This window comes from Ranitomeya variabilis, chromosome 3 (assembly GCF_051348905.1).
Source record: "Ranitomeya variabilis isolate aRanVar5 chromosome 3, aRanVar5.hap1, whole genome shotgun sequence".
NCBI classification, from domain to species: domain Eukaryota; kingdom Metazoa; phylum Chordata; class Amphibia; order Anura; family Dendrobatidae; genus Ranitomeya; species Ranitomeya variabilis.
This window is the reverse complement of record NC_135234.1, coordinates 262,963,008-262,974,342: the sequence shown is the minus strand read 5'-3', so window position 1 is coordinate 262,974,342 and position 11,335 is coordinate 262,963,008. Positions and strand designations below refer to the sequence as shown.

Here is an 11,335-nt window from a genome sequence, read left to right as displayed (position 1 = left end):
AGGGGTCTATATGACAGAAAATACCCAAAAGTGACACCATTCTAAAAACTGCACCCCTCAAGGTGCTCAAAACTACATTCAAAAAGTTTATTAACCCTTCAGGTGCGTCACAGGAATTTTTGGAATGTTTAAAAAAATTGAACATTTAACTTTTTTTTCACAAAATTTTCACTTCAGATCCAATTTGTTTTATTTTACCAAGGGTAACAGGAGAAATTGGACCAACAAAGTCGTACAATTTGTCCTGAGTACGCCGATACCCCACATGTTGGGGTAAACCATTGATTGGGCGCATGGCAGAGCTCGGAAGGGAAGGAGCGCCATTTGACTTTTCAATGCAAGATTTGCTGGAATTGAGATCGGAACCCATGTCGCGATTGGAGAGCCCCTGATGTGCCTAAACAGTGGAAACCCCCACAAGTGACACCATTTTGGAAAGAAGACCCCCTAAGGAACTTATCTAGATGTGTGGTGAGCACTTTTAACCCCCAATTGTTTCACTAAAGTTTAGAATGTAGCGCTGTGAAAATTAAAAAATCATTTTTTCTTTCCACAAAATGATGTTTTAGCCCGCAATTTTTTTTCCCCAAGGGTAACAGGAGAAATTGGACCACAAAAGTTATTGTCCAATTTGTCCTGAGTACGCTGATACCCCATACATTGGGGGGAACCACTGTTTGGGCGCACGGCAGAGCTCGGAAGGGAAGGAGCGCCGTTTGGAATGCAGACTTAGATGGATTGGTCTGCAGGCGTCATGTTGCATTTGCAGAGCCCCTGATGTACCTAAACAGTAGAAACCCCCCACAAGTGACCCCATATTGGAAACTAGACCCCCCACGGAACTTATCTAGATGTGTTGTGAGAACTTTGAACCAACAAGTGTTTCACTACAGTTTATCACGCAGAGCCGTGAAAATAAAAAATATTTTTTTTTCCACGAAAATGATATTTTAGCCCCCACCTTTTTATTTTCCCAAGGGTAACAGGACAAATTGGACCCCAAAAGTTGTTGTCCAACTTGTCCTGAGAATGCTGATACCCCATATGTTTGGGGGAACCACTGTTTGGGCGCACAGGAGAACTCGGAAGGGAAGGAGCACTGTTTTAGTTTTTCAAAGCAGAATTGGCTGGAATTGAGATCGGACGCCATGTCGCATTTGGAGAGCCCCTGATGTGCCTAAACAGTGGAAACTCCCCAATTCTAACTGAAACCCTAACCCCAACCCTAACCCCAGCCCTAACCCTAGCCCTAACCCCAACCCTAACCCTAGTCCTAACCCTAGCGCTACTTTCACACTAGCGTTTTTTTGCATACGTCGCAATGCGTCGTTTTGGCGAAAAAACGCATCCTGCAAAGTCATCTGCAGGATGCGTTTTTTCCCCATAGACTAACATTAGCGACGCACTGCGACGTATTGACACACGTCGCAACCGTCGTGCGACGGTTGCGTCGTGTTGTGGCAGGCCGCCGGCAGCAAAAAACGTTACATGTAACTTTTTTTGTGCCGAGGGTCCGCCATTTCCGACCGCGCATGCGCGGCTGGAACTCCACCCCCACCTCCCCGCACCTCACAAAGGGGCAGCGGAAGCATGGAAAAACAGCATCCGCTGCCCCCGTTGTGCGGCGCTTGCACAGTATGCGTCGGTATGTCGGGCCGACGCAGCGCGACTGCCCCGTACCGACGCTAGTGTGAAAGTAGCCTAACGGGAAAATGGAAATAAATATATTTTTTTAAATGTTATTATTTTTCCCTAACTAAGGGGGTGATGAAGGGGGATTTGATTTACTTTTATAGCGTTTTTTGGGCAGATTTTTATGGTTGGCAGCCATCACACACTAAAAGACGCTTTTTATTGCAAAAAATAGTTTTTGCATCACCACATTTTGAGAGCTATAATTTTTCCATATTTTGGTCCACAGAGTCATGTGAGATCTTGTTTTTTGCGGGACGAGTTGACGTTTTTATTGGTATCATTTTCGGGCCCATGACATTTTTTGATCGCTTTTTATTCCGATTTTTGGGAGGCGGAATGAACAAAAAACAGCAATTCCTGAAATTCTTTTAGGGGGGGCGTTTATACCGTTCCGCGTTTGGTAAAAAGGATAAAGCAGTTTTATTCTTCAGGTCAGTACGATTACAGCGATACCTCATTTATGTCATTTTTTTATGTTTTGGCAGTTTCACACAATAAAAACTTTTATATAAAAAAATAACTGTTTTTGCATCGCTTTATTCTGAGAGCTATAACTTTTTTATTTTTCTGCTGATGATGCTGTATGCCGGCTTTTTTTTTGCGGGACAAGATGACGTTTTCAGCGGTACCATGGTTATTTATATCTGCCTTTTTGATCTCGTGTTATTCCACTTTTTGTTTGGCGGTATGATAATAAAGCGTTGTTTTTTGCCTTTTTTTTTTTTGCGGTGTTCATTGAAGGGGTTAACTAGTGGGATAGCTTTATAGAGCGGGTCGTTAAAATATGTGTACTTTTATTGTTTTTTTTTTTTTTTAATTTACATAAATAAATGGATTTTCTGGGAAATGTTTTTTTTTCTTTATTTGGGGATTTTTTTTTATTTTTTTTATACATTCTATTTTTTTTTTTTTTACTTTGTACTATTGTCCCAGGGTGGGACAACACTGTAGTAGTAGATCAGATCGTTGATCTGACAGTGTGCATAGCACTCTGTCAGATCAACGATCTGAGAGGCACGTCACAGAGGCTTGTCGGCGCCTGTTCTCAGCAGCTCTCAGCAGGCGCCGGCAAGCAGGGTCATTTCATGACCCGGAAGGAGTCCCGCGGCCATCTTGGATCCGGGGACTCCTTCCAGGTCACCGGAGCAGCGCGATCCCCCTCTATGCCGCTGTCACTATTGACAGCGGCATCAGAGGGGTTAAATGCCCGCGATCAGCGATAGCGCCGATCGTGGGCATTGCTACTGGGTGTCAGCTGTCATATACAGCTGACACCCGCACCCGATCACCGCGGCGCTCAGCGCGAGACCGCGGTGATCGATGCGCCGTACTACTACTGCGGCTGGCACAAATGCAGTGCCGGCAGCGCAGTAATAGTACGGCGCATGTCTCGAAGGGGTTAAAAAGGGGTTGTACTAGCATTGTACCTGGTAGCGTCACAGCGCCTGAGAAAATGACTTTTCATATATATGCAAATGAGCGGGCTTCAGGGCACTTTGGTGTGGTCAAGAGTTTGGTGCACCTTTATACCCCTTCATTTTGCATAATGAGGGTGTGAAGCTCTGAGGTTGTGGGCTGTAATAGTCACCTAGGCAGGCTAGCAATGCAGCCATTTTTTATTCCTTAAATTCATGGTTTTACAACAATTCCAGGTACATGGCCAAAATACATTGTCCCCAATCCACAAGATCCTCTTCCCGGGGCCGGTAGCCCAACTACCCCTGTACCAGGCAATACTCACTGTCTCCCAGCTTTTGGTTGGCCCACAGTTCTCGTATCTCCCTCCAGTAGTCACAGTCCACGCTCCTCTAGACGATAGGTAACACAGCCGAAACCCATGTATCCAGCAGGAAAAGTTCCAGAAATCCAGACGACAAATCCCTCAGCACGTGTGTCCAGCCCAGTGGGCAACCGATCTCCAAACTCCATAGGCCATCCATCCAAGTGCTCCAGGATCTCATCCTAGATCATCTCCCCTCACTCCAACATCTGCCTGACCAAACATGTGGCTGATTTTTCTCCCTCTCCCTAAAGGTACCTTCACACTAAACGACTTTGCAACGATAACGATAGCGATCCGTGACGTTACAGCGTCCTGGATAGCGATATCGTTGTGTTTGACACGCAGCAGCGATCTGGATCCTGCTGTGATATCGCTGGTCGTTGCTGAAAGTCCAGAACTTTATTTGGTCGTCAGATCGGCGTGTATCGTCGTGTTTGACAGCAAAAGCAACGATGCTAGCAATGTTTTACAATGGTAACCAGGGTAAATATCGGGTTACTAAGCGCAGGGCCGCGCTTAGTAACCTGATGTTTACCCTGGTTACCATTGTAAATGTAAAAAAAAAACAGTACATACTCACCTTCTGATGTCCGTCAGGTCCCTGGCCGTCTGCTTCCCGCACTGACTGTGAGCGCCGGCCGGCCGTAAAGCACAGCACAGCGGTGACGTCACCGCTGTGCTCTGCTTTTACTTTACGGCCGGCCGGCGCTCACAGTCGGTGCGGGAAGCAGATGGCCAGGGACCTGACAGACATCAGAAGGTGAGTATGTACTGTTTTTTTTTTACATTTACAATGGTAACCAGGGTAAACATCGGGTTACTAAGCGCGGCCCTGCGCTTAGTAACTCGATGTTTACCCTGGTTACCCGGGGACTTCGGCATCGTTGGTCGCTGGAGAGCTGTCTGTGTGACAGCTCTCCAGCGACCACACAGCGACGCTGCAGCGATCGGCATCGTTGTCGATATCGCTGCAGCGTCGCTTAATGTGACGGTACCTTTACACATTTAAGGCCCCGTCTCACTAAGCGATTTACCAACGATCACGACCAGCGATATGACCTGGCCGTGATCGTTGGTAAGTCGCTGTGTGGTCGCTGGGGAGCTGTCACACAGACAGCTCTCCCCAGCGACCAACGATCAGGGGAACGACTTCGGCATCGTTGAAACTGTCTTCAACGATGCCGAAGTCCCCCTGCAGCACCCGGGTAACCAGGGTAAACATCGGGTTACTAAGCGCAGGGCCGCGCTTAGTAACCCGATGTTTACCCTGGTTACCAAAAAAAACAAACAGTACATACTCGCCTTTCGGTGTCCAGGTCCCTTGCCGTCTGCTTCCTGCTCTGACTGAGCCGCCGTACAGTGAGAGCAGAGCGCAGCGGTGACGTCACTGCTGCTCTCACTTCTCACTGTACGGCCGGGAGTCAGTGAGAGCAGGAAGCAGACGGCAAGGGACCTGGACACCGAAAGGCGAGTATGTAGTGTTTGTTTTTTTTTACATTTACGCTGGTAACCAGGGTAAACATCGGGTTACTAAGCGCGGCCCTGCGCTTAGTAACCCGATGTTTACCCTGGTTACCAGTGAAGACATCGCTGGATCGGTGTCACACACACCGATTCAGCAATGTCAGCGGGGCCTCAACGACCAAAAAAAGGTCCAGGCCATTCCGACACGACCAGCGATCTCGCAGCAGGGGCCTGATCGCTGGTACGTGTCACACATAGCGAGATCGCTATGGAGGTCGCTGTTGCGTCACAAAACTTGTGACTCAGCAGCGATCTCGCTAGCGATCTCGCTATGTGAGACGGGGGCTTTACTTTTAGCTCAAAAGAATAAAGAATATTCCAGAAGCCCATCACCTGAGACTGCATGCAAGACCCCCTGTGGCAACGGCTCCTCTGGGTCTACAATTCCCATTCACACAATGGGCCCAGTGGCTGGGAGCACAATGGCTTGAGACCCTGAGATACTGCTGAGATTGATAGAATGATTGCTTTACATTTACCCTTAGCAATCTCGTGTCTGGCCTTATGTATGCATAAGGTCGGCGTCACACTAGAGAGAAATACGGAGGAGTGAGAGGCTCAAAAACAACACATTGCACACGGACCAATGATTTTCTATGGGGCAGCTTCCATCAGCCGTATATTTCTCGTCTGTATTTTACGGGCTGAGAAAATCGCAGCATGCTGCGATTGTCAGCGTATTCCTCCAAAAATACGCCAATGCCAGTCTATGGGGCGAGAAAAATACGGATTACACATGGACCATGCGTGTGACTTGCGAGAAATACGCACCGGTGTTCTATAGAAAAGCTGGTAATTCAGTGCGGTGTACAGTAAAATTACACTGACAGGTTAGAATAGAATAGATAAAATAAATGTCTACGCATAGAATAGGTATATATATTTATATATGTCATTGACATACATATATATATATGTATATATATACTAGCTAAAGAGCCCGGCGTTGCCTGGGCATAGTAAATATCTGTGGTTAGTTACAGCACCTCACTTCTCTTATTTTCCCATGACGCATCTCATTTTCCCCCTCACATCTTTCATTTTCCCCCTCACATCTTTCATTTTACCCCTCACATCTTTCATTTTACCCCTCACATCTCTCATTTTCTCCCTCACACCTCTCATTTTCCCCCTCACTCCTCTTATTTTCCCCCTCACTCCTCTCTTTCCTCTCATTCCCCCCTAACACTTGTCATTTCGACCTCACATCTGTCATTTTCTGATCACTCCACTATTTTCCCTCACTCCTCTCATTTTGCACTCACACCTTTTCATTTTCACCTCACACCTCTCATTTTTACCTCACACCTCTCATTTTCACCTCACACCTCTCATTTTCCCCTCAGTATATACATGTTTGTCATCTCCCTTATATATAGTATACACCTGTATGTCATCTCCTGTATATAGTATATACCTGTATGTCATCTCCCCTGTATATAGTATATACCTGTATGTCATCTCCCCTGTAAATAGTATATACCTGCTGTATGTCATCTCCTCCTGTATATAGTATATACGTGTGTCATCTCCTGTATATAGTATGTACCTGTATGTCATCTCCTCCTGTATATAGTATATACCTGTGTGTCATCTCCTCCTGTATATAGTATATACCTCTAAGTCATCTCCTCCTGTATATAGTATATACATGTGTCATCTCCTATATATAGTATTGTCATGATCTCTGCAGGCAGAGATCATAGCAAGCCTATAGAGGGACAAGCTCTCGGAAGATGGAACTATACTGACCATGAACTAAGCCTGCCGCGCAACTAGAAATAGCCAGGTAGCATTTCCTATTTATCGCTAGATGCCCAGCTCTGGCCTAAGACCTAAATAGCTAGCAGAGGGAAATATAAGACCTGGCTCACCTCTAGAGAAATATTCCAAAGAAGACAGTAGCCCCCCACATATAATGACGGTGAGTTCAGATGAAACAACAAACGCAGCAGGAAAATAGTCTTAGCAAATTTGAGGTCCGCTTACTAGATAGCAGAAGACAGATAGTATACTTTCATGGTCAGCAGAAAAACACTAACAAAACACCATCCAGAGATTACCTTAAACTCTGGCATTAACTCATAACGCCAGAGTAGCAATCCCTGATCAACGAGAGCTTTCCAGACACAGTAACAAAACTTCAGCTGTGAACTGGAACAAATAGGCAAAACGAAACATGGACAAAAGTCCAACTTATCTAGTAGTTGTCTAGAAGCAGGAACAAGCACTGAGAGGCATCAGATAACATTGTTGACCGGCAAGAAACCACCAGAGAAATGAGCTTAAATAGCGACACCCACTACTGATGGAACCAGGTGAAACAGGAAAGAGGATGACAAGTCCAATTCCACAAACGGCCACCGGGGGAGCCCAGAATCCAAATTCACAACAGTACCCCCCCCTCAAGGAGGGGGCACCGAACCCTCACCAGATCCACCAGGGCGACCAGGATGAGCCCTATGGAAGGCACGAACAAGATCAGAAGCATGAACATCAGATGCATTGACCCAAGAATTATCCTCCTGGCCGTAACCCTTCCAGTTGACCAGATACTGGAGTCTCCGTCTGGAAACACGAGAGTCCAAAATTTTCTCCACAACGTACTCCAACTCACCCTCAACCAACACCGGAGCAGGAGGCTCAACTGAAGGTACAACAGGTACCTCATACCTGCGCAATAACGACCGATGAAAAACGTTATGAATGGAAAAGGACGCAGGGAGGTCCAAACGGAAAGAAACAGGATTAAGAATCTCCAATATTCTATAAGGGCCGATGAACCGAGGTTTAAACTTAGGAGAAGAGACCCTCATAGGGACAAAACGAGAAGACAACCACACCAAATCTCCAACACAAAGCCGAGAACCAACACGACGATGACGGTTGGCAAAACGCTGAGTCTTCTCCTGGGACAACTTCAAATTGTCCATAACCTGCCCCCAGATGTGATGCAATCTCTCCACCACCGCATCCACTCCAGGACAATCCGAGGATTCCACCTGACCGGAGGAAAATCGAGGGTGAAACCCCGAATTACAGAAAAACGGGGACACCAAGGTGGAAGAGCTGGCCCGATTATTGAGGGCGAACTCTGCCAATGGCAAAAAAGCAACCCAATCATCCTGGTCAGCAGAGACAAAACACCTCAGATATGTCTCCAGGGTCTGATTAGTCCGCTCGGTCTGGCCATTGGTCTGAGGGTGAAAAGCAGATGAAAAAGACAAATCTATGCCCATCCTAGCACAGAATGCCCGCCAAAATCTAGACACAAATTGGGTACCTCTGTCAGAAACAATATTCTCAGGAATACCGTGCAATCGGACAACATTCTGAAAAAACAGAGGAACCAACTCAGAAGAAGAAGGCAACTTGGGCAGAGGAACCAAATGGACCATTTTAGAGAAACGGTCACAGACCACCCAGATGACAGACATCTTCTGGGAAACAGGCAGATCTGAAATAAAATCCATCGAGATGTGCGTCCAAGGCCTCTTAGGAATAGGCAAGGGCAACAGCAGTCCGCTAGCCCGAGAACTACAAGACTTGGCCCGAGCACAAACGTCACATGACTGCACAAAGACTCGCACATCTCGTGACAGGGAAGGCCACCAGAAGGATCTTGCCACCAAATCCCTGGTACCAAAAATTCCGGGATGACCTGCCAATGCAGAAGAATGTACCTCAGAGATGACTCTGCTGGTCCAATCATCCGGAACAAACAGTCTATCAGGCGGACAACGATCCGGTCTATCCGCCTGAAACTCTTGCAAGGACCGCCGCAGATCAGGAGAAACGGCCGACAAAATTACTCCCTCCCTAAGGATACCTGTGGGTTCAGAATTACCAGGAGAGTCCGGGTCAAAACTCCTAGAAAGGGCATCTGCCTTAACATTCTTAGAACCCGGTAGGTATGACACCACAAAATTAAAGCGAGAAAAAAATAAAGACCAGCGCGCCTGTCTAGGATTCAGGCGTCTGGCAGTCTCAAGATAAATCAAATTTTTGTGGTCAGTCAATACCACCACCTGATGCCTAGCCCCCTCGAGCCAATGGCGCCACTCCTCAAACGCCCACTTCATGGCCAAAAGCTCCCGATTCCCAACATCATAATTCCGCTCTGCGGGCGAAAATTTGCGAGAAAAGAAGGCACAAGGCCTAATGACGGAGCAGTCGGAACCTTTCTGCGACAACACTGCCCCAGCTCCGATCTCCGAAGCGTCAACCTCAACCTGAAAAGGCAGATTCACATCAGGCTGACGCAACACAGGGGCAGAGGCAAAACGGCGCTTAAGCTCCTGAAAGGCCTCTACAGCATGAGGGGACCAATTAGCAACATCAGCGCCTTGTCTGGTCAAATCAGTCAGTGGTTTAACGACATCCGAAAAACCAGCAATAAATCGGCGGTAAAAGTTGGCAAAGCCCAAAAATCTCTGAAGACCCTTAAGAGAGGAGGGCTGAGTCCAGTCACAAATAGCTTGCACCTTGACGGGATCCATCTCAATGGAAGAGGGAGAAAAAATATACCCCAAAAAGGAAATTTTCTGGACCCCAAAAACGCACTTAGACCCCTTCACACATAAAGAATTAGACCGCAGAACCTGAAAAACTCTCCTGACCTGCTGGACATGAGAGTCCCAGTCATCAGAAAAAATCAGAATATCATCCAGATATATTATCATAAATTTATCCAGAAAATCGCGGAAAATATCATGCATAAAAGACTGGAAAACTGAAGGGGCATTAGAAAGACCAAAAGGCATGACCAAATACTCAAAGTGGCCCTCGGGCGTATTAAATGCGGTCTTCCACTCATCCCCCTGCCTGATCCGCACCAAATTATACGCCCCACGAAGATCAATTTTAGAGAACCACTTAGCACCCTCTATACGAGCAAACAAATCAGTAAGCAATGGCAATGGGTATTGATACTTAACAGTGATCTTATTCAGAAGCCGATAATCAATACATGGTCTCAAAGAGCCGTCTTTTTTTGAGACAAAGAAAAACCCAGCTCCCAAGGGAGAAGAAGAAGGACGAATATGTCCCTTTTCCAAAGACTCCTTTATATAATCCCGCATAGCAGCATGTTCCGGCACAGACAGATTAAACAAACGACCCTTTGGATATTTACAACCCGGTATCAAATCTATGGCACAATCGCACTCACGGTGCGGAGGTAACGACCCAAGCTTGGGTTCGTCAAAGACGTCTTGATAATCAGAGAGGAACTCAGGGACTTCAGAGGGAATGGACGACGAAATAGAAACCAAAGGTAAGTCCCCATGAATACCCTTACATCCCCAGCTCAACACAGACATTGCTCTCCAGTCCAAGACTGGGTTGTGAGACTGCAACCATGGCAATCCCAGTACCAAATCGTCATGTAAATTATACAGCACCAGGAAACGAATAATCTCCTGGTGATCCGGATTGATACGCATGGTTACTTGTGTCCAGTATTGTGGTTTATTATTAGCCAATGGGGTGGAGTCAATCCCCTTCAGAGGAATAAGAGTCTCCAAAGGCTCTAAATCAAAACCACAACGATTGGCAAAGGACCAATCCATAAGACTCAGAGCGGCGCCAGAGTCAACATAGGCGTCCGTGGCAATGGATGACAAAGAGCAAATCAGGGTTACAGACAAAATAAACTTAGACTGAATGGTGCCAATGGAAACAGACTTATCAAGCTTCTTTGTACGCCTAGAGCATGCTGAAATAACATGAGTAGAATCCCCACAATAGAAACACAATCCATTCTTCCGTCTAAAATTCTGTCGCTCGCTCCTGGACAGAATTCTATCACACTGCATACTTTCTGGCGTCTTTTCCATAGACACCGCCAGATGGTGCACCGGTTTGCGCTCCCGCAGACGCCTATCAATCTGAATAGCCATTGTCATGGACTCATTCAGACCTGCAGGCACAGGGAACCCCACCATAACATCCTTAACGGCATCAGAGAGACCTTCTCTGAAAGTTGCCGCCAAGGCGCACTCATTCCACTGAGTAAGCACAGACCATTTACGGAATTTTTGGCAGAAAACTTCAGCTTCGTCTTGCCCCTGAGATAGTGCCATCAAAGTTTTTTCTGCCTGAAGTTCCAAATGAGGTTCCTCATAAAGCAAGCCCAAGGCCAGAAAAAACGCATCCACATCGCGTAACGCAGGATCCCCTGCTGGCAATGAGAAGGCCCAATCTTGAGGGTCACCCCTGAGCAAGGAAATCACAATCCTAACCTGCTGAGCAGGGTCTCCAGCTGAACGAGACTTCAGGGACAAATAAAGCTTACAATTATTTCGGAAATTCTGGAAGCTAGCTCTATTCCCT

At 46.7% G+C, this 11,335-nt stretch overlaps 1 long non-coding RNA gene across 1 annotated transcript in view; it reads left to right on the top strand.

Moving 5' to 3' along the window:
• The window catches only part of LOC143818153 (uncharacterized), a 376,965-nt gene that overhangs the window by 254,945 nt on the left and 110,685 nt on the right, over positions 1-11,335 (top strand). The gene's annotated exons all lie outside the window — the stretch shown is intronic.